Source organism: Alosa sapidissima, chromosome 19, assembly GCF_018492685.1.
Source record: "Alosa sapidissima isolate fAloSap1 chromosome 19, fAloSap1.pri, whole genome shotgun sequence".
Lineage (NCBI taxonomy): Eukaryota > Metazoa > Chordata > Actinopteri > Clupeiformes > Clupeidae > Alosa > Alosa sapidissima.
In genome coordinates this window covers 12,321,485-12,331,930 of record NC_055975.1, presented here as the reverse complement: position 1 = coordinate 12,331,930, position 10,446 = coordinate 12,321,485, and the positions used below count along the sequence as shown (strand labels likewise).

General features: G+C 40.7%; 1 long non-coding RNA gene across 4 annotated transcripts; it reads left to right on the top strand.

The window, feature by feature from the left end:
- Nucleotides 1-2,438: 2,438 nt before the first annotated feature.
- On the top strand, nt 2,439-10,371 carry LOC121693134. 4 transcript variants are annotated; one of them, XR_006025419.1, is made up of 3 exons: nt 2,439-2,449; nt 5,866-5,868; nt 10,249-10,371. It is a non-coding gene; the product is annotated as an uncharacterized LOC121693134 (long non-coding RNA). The 4 variants fall into 4 exon arrangements; XR_006025418.1 differs by lacking the exon at nt 5,866-5,868 and adding an exon at nt 3,994-3,998 and having other exon boundaries at nt 10,241-10,371; XR_006025416.1 differs by lacking the exon at nt 5,866-5,868 and adding an exon at nt 2,523-2,524.
- Nucleotides 10,372-10,446: the final 75 nt, after the last annotated feature.

The window sequence follows — 10,446 nt, the reverse complement described above, 5'->3', positions numbered from 1 at the left end:
GTGTGGCGTGTTCCGGTTAAGAGGGGCTCACTAATACTGTACATACTGTAGTGATCAACAACACATTCTCAATGATTAATTAAAATGGGGTCCTTTAGGGTTCACCTAAACTCTCTCACTGCCTCCTTCGAGAATAAAAACTGGAATTCAAACACTAAATGAATAAATGAATGAATATATAAATTAATAAATGTAAATGTAACACACATAATTCTGTGTGATTGTTAGTCACGGGACATGTTTTTAGTTCCATGTTCATAAACCTGTAAGTGTGCAGTTTAGTCATTTATGCACACGTTATTGGGCCAAGCAGTGTTGGATGATAGACATGGGGTTTCCTTGGGCATGCATATCCACCCAAGTCTCCTCTTCATCCGGAGGCCTTCCCGCTAGTCAGTAGTCACATGGCAACATGAAAGGGGAACTGTGTCTGTCGTGAATCAACAGTGTGATTTTGGCAAGAGGCAAAGAGGAGAGCCAGGACATTCCAGTGAGTCCACTCTAAATTTAGAGCAGTGCGCCTCTCCCACTCGATGGCCATGGCATTTATGACAATAGTGGAAACTTAGGGTGCTCCCTCATGATCAATGATGAGAAAAACGTCTGCTAAAGTGCACTGACCTCATGGTTAAAGATGCTGGGACAAATTGAATACCTTGTCAGCACAATGTCAGCTTCATAAGATGAGATAAAATAAAGTTAAGACCAAATGAGACATCCTAACACATTGATGTTGATGAGATGGCAAATGTTATTTTAAAAGCTGTAGACAGAGACGTGTACTGTAGGCCCAATTGTATTCCATTCCCTGCATGTCATTAACACAGGCTCAGCCAGCCACACACACACACACAAACATTATCCAATACAATTTTGTCAAATTCAGTTAAAACACAAACATTATCCAATACAATTTTGTCAAATTCAGTTAAAACACAAACATTATCCAATACAACTTTGTCAAATTCAGTTAATTCCTCCTCAGTTGTCCATTCAGTGCATCTGCACTGTAACTTGGTAAGGGCCAAACATGCTCAAACCGATCCATTAACAAGTCCCTTCAATCAGCATGTTGTTGCTTTGAGAGAATTTAAAATAGGGCTTTAACTTGACTTTTGTTGAGGCTTTCACCAAATCACAGAATACATCTTTAATTGTGGATGTGAGGATCTTGTTTTTTATAACTTCAGACTGAATTTGTCTTAATTTGTTTCTACAGTTAGGCATACCCTAAGTAAAATGGAATTTTAAAATACCTTATAGGTTCAATATCTGAAGGCAACATCTTTAAACCTTAAACCTATATACTTTTGTACTCTATGCTTTGTCCCCACCGTCATCTCAGTGTTAAACAAACTGTAATGTTGCCACCATCACCTCAGTACTGCCTTGTAGACTTTTGTTTTTCACTTTGATGCGTCTATGTGGGTGTCTTAATGTGATGTGTTTTGGTGTTGAATGGGTATGGGATATATGTTACTTATACGTCATATGTGTTGTGTGGATGGGATATGTCACATGGGTGGATAGGACATTTGTATTACATGTAATAGATGTTTATACTGTATGTGGTGTTGTGCTATGAAACTTGAATGGAAAAATGTGTGGAAATGATTGTCCCTATGGGACAAAAGACTTTATCTTTCTATCTCTCAATTAAGGCCTAATTGTCTGGTAGCCTAATCATAATCCCTGAATCCCTCATAATTCCTCACTTCTTTTTTTCACCCAATAAATTCAATTTCCTAACCAATTTACACTTCTTGAAATGGACCAAAGTGAACTCAGCAACATCAAGATAGTTTCCAGGCAACAGAAATTATTTTAGAATAGAAGTTAAAACTGTAAACAAACTGTTAAAATGCAAATTTTAGGTTTTATTGATTTTAAGCTCTCTGTATCATATTTGTGTGTGATCACAGCTGTCCATCTGTCGTTCATTAACATTTAAAGAAAAAAGAAAATGGTTTGAATATTGGGGTAAGTGGTTCAAATTTTCTGTCACATGATTAGGCTACACGTCGAGACATTTTGCGTTCAACAAAAATACCAATTTTCCATTCATTGACAATAGCCCACGGTTATATTAAAAGGATTTGTAGGATTGTTACTGAACGTTCTGTGTGCCAAAATCAAAACACTGGTGAATGTTCTCAAGACTTCTGAGACGCCAGCCTCTTCTGGGTAGCCAGATGTAATGAAGACTTAGCTAACGTTAATTTACCTGCAGCTGCTTTAACGTTTCTCCAACCATGACCCAGCTACACATTACAGAAACAGTGAAAACAAAAAATACCTCTCTAACCAATGTAACATATTTAGCTGAAGTTAGCAATGCAGATGAAGTTTAGCCTAGGCAACCTGTGTTGGAGAAATATAACCAGCTCTGCGTCAGACTTGATATTCTTTGTTTGACGAAGACGTCGCCATGAAGGAAGGCTCCTCCGATGTCCACTTAATTGGTTTGTTGTTTTAATTTGCCTGCCTCTCGTAGGCTACTCGTTCATGACTACAACTGACAGCTGTTGGCCTTTGCTAATCTAGCAACCCAAATAGGAGAACTCACCAGCCCATTATTAAAGCAACACCAAAGAGTTTTTTGTACCTTAAAATATTGTTTCCAAAATCGTTTCAGTGGTTCATCAACTCGTAACAGGGTGAACGGCACTTCTGCATTCTCTTCGCGACCCTCTATCGGCTACAACCGCACTATGCAAGTTTGCCAGATCGGGTAGCGGATCTGTAGTTCGATGGAATGAGACATAAGAAACTACAAATTTGACTTGCTTCTGATGTCGCAATCATACTTTCATAAAATCATGCAACGTAGGCTACTCTACCTTGTCTGTAGACATCGTTATTTCCAAAGCCAGTGTTGGATAAACGAATAGCGTGCGTGCGACAGGAAAAGTGCTTTGGTGTTGCTTTAATACGCTATTCTAGAATTAAATCGTTCAAAACATAAACGAAAATTCCAAGAGATTCCACCCCGTAACTCATTTTTTTACGGGTTATAGTAATGTTGTCAAATAAGCCATTACTTCAATTCATCATGTTTCATTACTCTCTGATAACATATGGTGATCATTTTTGGAATGGTTACAATTTATTTTCCATTATTTCCTACATACTGGTCCTTTAAAAGTATGCCTACTTTACAAGGCGCTTCAACAAAGTTACAACTACATAACAAATATCTTCAACAAAGCAAATCAGAGCATAACAAACTGCATGAATAAATAAACAAACAACTAAATAAATAAAAACATGTTGGACAGCACAACAAATTAAATGGGTGAGTGCATACCATACTATTATAGCCTAAGGGAGATGAAACCAAATTGCTTCAGGGGGGTCATTGTAGCTTATCCCTACAACCGCTTGGATAAGAGGATACTAAACATAACAAAGCAAAACAAGAGCATAACAAACTCTGCATGAATAAATAAACAAACAAGCAAACAAATAAATAAGTAAAAATATCATCACAAATAACTAGGAATATATCGGCGGCCGATGTATTATTGGCCAATAAGTGAAAAAATGTAAATATTATAAATGTAAATAAATCCTATAACAGAATTCTGGCCGATAATTTGCGTCGATAATTTTTAAAGCCCTAATTTCCCGATTAGGCGTAGGCCTACGTAAGGTCCGTCTGGCTACACTGACTGAGCTACTTGAGCTTGGTTGGCTATACTTCCTCCTCAATATAATGTCAGCGGTGTGAATGTATTTCACCACTCTTCACAAGATCTGGTGATCTGCGTTGAATCTGTGCATCCCAAAATCCTCTTGTTGAATGATCCGCCATTTAACCTTAGCAGAGTGAAGCTCAGCCCTACCTAGAGCCGTCTTGTGCTGGTGTGTTTGCACTTTACCACGCTAGTCGGGGACATAAATAAACAAACTCGTCAGTGGTTTAGTTGGCCTAGTGGTCTAAGTAGGCCTAGTTCTAAGTTGTATTTTAGTATTATATTTGCATTACGTTAGCTTGGGTTTTGTATTATTACTTAGAAATATCCTAACCATTCCTGCTTCAGTTCCAAACAGGTCATCATAATAAGTTACTAAAACCTTCAGGGCTAACCCCTTTCATTTCTGCTGCAGCAAGTTGTGCGCAACAGAGTAGACGGACATAAGATACAGTCTAAGTAGTTGCAGCTTTATTCAGTTACCCATTGAAACACAAACACTGATTTGGTCGCTGTAGCTTATTCCCAGCTGAGCCGTTTGAGCGTTTACTCCTAAATGAAAACGATTCACTGTCTCTAGCCACTCACTCGCAATTCACCGACGTCAGGTTCACTTAAAGGAGCCACACATAGGGCTAGGCTACTGCTATTTTGTTGACTGCTGAGGACTATTATGAGTTCTGTCCATCAATTGGTGGTAGGTAAAATTACTGCAATAAAATTATATTAAATGCTTTTCACAATTTCACACGATTTTCCCCAAATCGCTTTTCACAATTTTTTTTCAAGAGTAATATTATCGGTTATCGTATCGGTATCGGCCACAACAACCCAATAAATATCGGCTATCGTTATCGGCCCTAAAATTCCATATCGGTGCATCTCTACAAATTACCTTATGTATCCGCAAACAGGGACATGTCAATGTTGTAAACACACAAAACACAACTTCAGTAGTGCCCTAGCATGACATAGCACAGCATGGAAAAGTCAATATGACCCACGAGAGAACAAAAATAAACAAATAGCCTAATTAAGCAAAAGCGCAGTGCCCTTAGCGTTGCAAACAAAATGCCTCGGCCTCTAATAACCACAATATGAAGTGGACTAAATAAAAACATGTTGTTGGGATAAACACCAACAGTATATAGAGGCCCACTACAGGTGTTGCCCCCCTCCAATAGTGAATCATTAGCTCTGCCCCTGGTTCAAATAAACCCCAAATCCCTGTGCCAACTGTGTATGTGGAAGGAAGGAAATATTGGTGGTGCACAAAAAACCGATACAAAACTACGAGTAAAACTTCGTATGACCGACAACGATAAAGAGTGCGGCAAAACCATAACGTTATTTGTTTATCACCAGCTAGCTACTAAAAGGGAATGAACACTAAGAATACATTTATACCAATAAGAATACCACAAGACAAGCTTTCAAGATATATGATATGTAAGGAATAACGTATAGAACGCCAGTCATTATTGGGAAAATAAGTCCGACAGGGTGAACCGGACCCCGACGCGCAGCGGAGCGTTCTTTACATAATCCCGCTTATTACTTGCTGCTTTCACTTTTGAATGAAGTTCCAGTCCTTGCGTAGTGATATGAAATACTTGAATTAGAAGCACAAACTCCGTTGCCATTGACAGCGGTCATTATTTTTTTCAGTGGTCCTTTCCTCAGAAATAATGACCGCTAGAACTTTGAGAAATCCCATTCAAGTCAATGGAGCGTTCTACTTGCCTTGTGAAGAGCCGTGTAACAGCAGACTAACATATTAAAACCTGTTAGGAGACGGGTGGCCTTTTATGACACACTACCCCACTACCAAACATTCTAAATCAATTGTATGCACCATATTGCTATGTAGCATAGTAATATTATACACCATTTGAAAGCTTGGACCCTTGGGAATCCATACATGATAACCTTTTTTCATGTACAATCTGGATAGTGCTTTACATTGTCAGATTAATCATACTATGTCTCAATTAAATTTAGTCAAAAAAGCACCTGACAGACCTTACAATAAGGAACTACCAACCAGTGCAGAGTCTGTATTAATGGACAGCAGTTTCCTAGCCTCACCCCAATCATCAGAAGGAGAGATAACGTAAATAACTGGGTCATGGTCGATTCGGATAAATAAAGGCTGGCGCCCAAATACAAGCCGGTGTACAAGCCAGGGTAATAATTGCCTACCAGTAGGGCTATCAGTCCACAAGCACTATAAGACATTGTTTCGATTTAACTCAATGAAAGAAAATAGCTCTTGGTAGGTTTAATACTCAACTCAAGTAGGCTTGCAACTCAAAGTTGCAAGCCTACTGTTGCCAATGAAAAGTTGTTGTACACCATGGGTCTCCAACATGTCGCTCTCAAACTACCAGTCGCCTGCCGCCCTCTTCTGAGCTTGCCAGTTCCTCAAGCAGTTACTAGGCCTACTACATTTAAACACAATTGTTGCCGTGAGGCATTCCAGCCTACGGCTTTCATAAAAAGTAGGCCTAAATCATACATACATAATTAAAATAACTCAAAATTAGGCTACTTGGCTGCACAATAAGATTTCCATTAAAGCACAGCACACGTTGCGGCTGCCTTGTCTCGCAATAAGCGGGTGGAAATAGTGAACCATCAAATACCCCCCTGATTTCAGTGTCCATCAGTCCCAACATTTAGCAATATCGAACAGTCGAAAAATAAATTAAATCCCAAACCAAAACGAAAATCTTCTGCTTTTGATAGCCTGTAGCCGCTCCAAACGAAACGCATGTCTCACAATAAAACACATTAGAAAAAAATATACCCTTAACTTGCTGTTCTCTATGTTGAGTCAGTCAGTCAGTGAAATGTTTTGGCTGGGGATGTGGGAGGGGCTTCTTAGATAAGGCCAAAAATGAAATGTAGAATGTATGAAATGTAGACCCTATAGGCCCACAGCTGTCAATCATATTAATACTGTTGTATTACTCTAGTACTAGTGTGCACAATGCTTTCAATGTAATCCCTTACCACAGTATGTTACAGTAAAAACTTCCTCTTATGGTACAAATCTAAAACCATAAAACTCCTGGCTTACATATTGCTTGCATGACAGAGAAACATCCCGAGCAGCTTTTCAGCCATTTCCTTTGATAACTTTTCTTGATGCAGGCACCCTACACTAGTAGACAAATGCAGAAAACATTTCGGCCTAAAAATATACCATGGCTCACTCTCATAGAGCACCTTACCATGCATACAGAATTACAGGTTCAGTCCCTGCCCTGTCACTGTAAGTGCCTCATGCTTGATCATCCTTAAGCACACTATGTGGATATTTGATTTGATTAAGTTTATTTAGTATTTAGTATTTTAGTATTTTTTTTCTCTTCTAGTCAGGGGCCGAGCTTGAGGGGGTGCGGGAGGTGCGGCACGCCCCCGGCCCGGGACCCGCAGGGGCCCGGTGCGAGGGCGCCCCTCCCCCACCTCCGGGTAAGGTGGGACGGGCCTCTCCCACGGCACAAGGCCGGAGGAGCTAAGATCATGCAAACGGTTTCTTTTCAATCATTTTCATCAGAGTGGGACGTATTAGGCTTATAGGTTGCCCAAGTCAGGACGAGGTATGACTCACGGTTGCTGAAAAGTTTTGAAATTTACTTTGATGATTTAGTAGGTGTAAAATATTGAATAAAATGTTCTGTTGCATGACTGGCTTTATTTTAAAGGAGAATTCCGGTGTGATATTGACCTAAAGTGTATTGAAACATGATACCGAGTGTGAACGTATGTCTCATAGCCCATCTCGACTTGTCCCCTGCACTCCAAAATCTGGCGCTAGTTAGCCGATGCTACCAACAACTTTTTCAGTAGTGGTGCTTCGGCATCGGGCTAGCCATGCAAATAAATCACTGTTTTACACCCATTTACGAGGCTCAATGTATCTCCACACTTCATTGGTAGACTTCCGAGGGCCCTGACATTTAAAACGAGACATTGAGAACTTTGAAAAAGCACTGGTAGTTTACTTACAAGACGATTTATACAGACAGTATCTTCACGAAGTTTAACGTTTGCAGCCATCTTGAATTTAGTCACGATAAGTCGAGCAACGAGTAAGAATGAACAGGTATGATAAGGGATCAGATTCCAAAAATAATTCAGTGGAAATGCATGGATTCCAGTTTCTTCCAGTAGCAGCAACTGGAATCCATGCCATGAGTGTCTGTGCACGTCCACAATTGATTACGTTCCTCAAATGGAGAACACATCAATCCCATGGTATTTTTTGCCCTAAAATGCATGAAACATGCAAGTTCAAAATCCCGCCGGTACGTTACATCTCTGTTTCATGTTTGCCTAGGCTACTAGCCTACAACAAATGAATTGAACGAACTCAACTGACAACAGGTATACTGATTCGGTCATTGAGACTACAGACTACAGAATACAGTACAACAAACGTTCTGTCTTTCTGAAGTTTATTTTTGTATTCCGGGGTACAGTAGCCTAATTGCCTAATGTCTTGACAATAGTTTTTCTTACCGGCTTGCTGTTTAAACTGACTGCGCCGCTCTGAACTTTCCTGTCAGGTTTATGACGTAAACCGCTACATCTCGGCTCTGGCATTGCCTAAACTCATCGTGTGGGAAATCAGATTATCTGTCAATATTGGGCTTTGAAAGTAAGGGATATTTGCTCAGTAATAGTAGGCCTAGGCTACATTTTCTAACATTTATAGAGAAACCGAGGGGAAGTTAAATTAGAAATCGTTGGAAATTGAAAACACATACAAAAAAAGATTCGGAGCTTTTAAAAAGAGATTCGGGGCTTGAGCCCCCAAAGCCCCCCCCCCCCCCCCCCCCCCAAAGCAATCACCCAGCAGTAACTTCTGCATTCAGTGAGATTTGCACCGCCCTAATTTTATTTTTGACTCTTCCTGTCACCGTTGCAACCTCTGAGCGCTCATTCTCCAAGTTAAAGACCATTAAAAACCACTTGAGGAGCACAGTGGGACAGGAGAGACTGAGTGGGTTAAGAGGGATAAGAGAGGAGAGGAGGAGAGGGAGAGATTTACATACATTCGCTGGTTTTTGTCTATTATCATAATAGTAATCCCATGTAATCCACCATTTCTTAGTCATACTGTACATATGTTGGTGTGTGCAGGTCAGATTCTCACCAGAACTCTCGCTCAGCAGGGTCGATAGAGTCCCACTCCGAGGAGCTGGCATGAAGGTGGAAACACACACACACACACACACACACTCACACAACTACTGTGGGACCACCCAACTCTCGCAAAGCGAGATTCATCAAACAAAGTAGTCAACTGCACATAGTAAGACTTGCATAAATGGGTACCAAATATATTTTTTAAGGTAACTAGTGGTTTCTCCACTTCATGGCACACTGTCATAGCCTGGATTCAGCTTTGAGTAGTTCATTCAATTATGAGTAGTTCATTCTCTAAATGTTTCATTATTTCTGTTTCTGTGTAATAAACCCAATAAACCCAAAAACAGTATTCCTGCACACAATACACTTATTATTTCAACTATGCAGCAGCAGGTTTAAACACTTTAGGCTACTATTGTAAGCTGCTCAAATGCTAAGAAGACATTTTAGTTAGGCTACCAAACAGCGAATCCTAACTACTGTACTATTGACTACTATAACGTGGCCGACTGCTTTAAAGCTTCCAGTGTGGATAAACAAATACAAAATCACAATAGATAGGGAAATCACGGTAACCAAAGAACCAAAACCAGAGCGCACAAACGTAATTCGCTTTGAGTTTACATTTTAGATTTACAATTAAAAGGCAAAATGTAGAAATAAAAATATCCCCAAAAGAGAAAATAATAATCCCCAGGAAAACCCCTAAGGAAACCTCCCCGGTAGCCTTTGTAATTTATATATTAAACTTAAAGTCGCACCGCTCATGACTGAACAACAAGAGTGCTTTTAAGAAGCAGAGGAAAACACAGAAGTGGGCCAGCTGCTACAACCTCGCTACTGTCGCGTGTCTCCTGCGAACAATGATAAAACAGTTCTAGTGCAAGGAGATCACGGAGCGAATGGAGTGCACGCCAAAAGACCAAACAACTCGCACCAAACTACTACCACCCACGTTGCGTGTCTCCTGCAAACAATGATAAAATGTCCGCATTGGCTGATTGGAATACAAGACCCGTCAGGGGAGGCGCCCCGGCCGTACCTCGCGGTCGGAAACCACCTCCCCGCCCCAGCAAGTCCGCCACCAGGCCGGGGGCATATGGGGCTCCATGGAAAATAACAATACAGGTCTCTTTCGAGGCCCTGTAATTGGAATGAGCGTATCCTAAACCCATGGGCCCCATGGACCCATTGGAGGGCAAGTGTGGTGGGTTTACATTGATTGATTACATTGTGGTGGGTTTACATTGATTTACATGCATTTACATTGAAAAAATTAGAGTGTTCAAAGGCAGTAGCACACCTGAAGACTGCAGGCGCCTGAAGACCAAATAATAGAATAGGACTTCTGTGGGTTTTCGGAACCAGGGCGATGATTAAGAGAGACGGCCAGGGGGAATTTGTATTGCGCCGCTAGAGGTGAAATTCTTGGACCGGCGCAAGACGGACGAAAGCGAAAGCATTTGCCAAGAATGTTTTCATTAATTAAGAACGAAAGTCGGAGGTTCGAAGACGATCACATACCATTGTAGTTCCGACCGTAAACGATGCCAACCCGCAATCCGGCGGCGTAATTCCCATGACCCGCCAG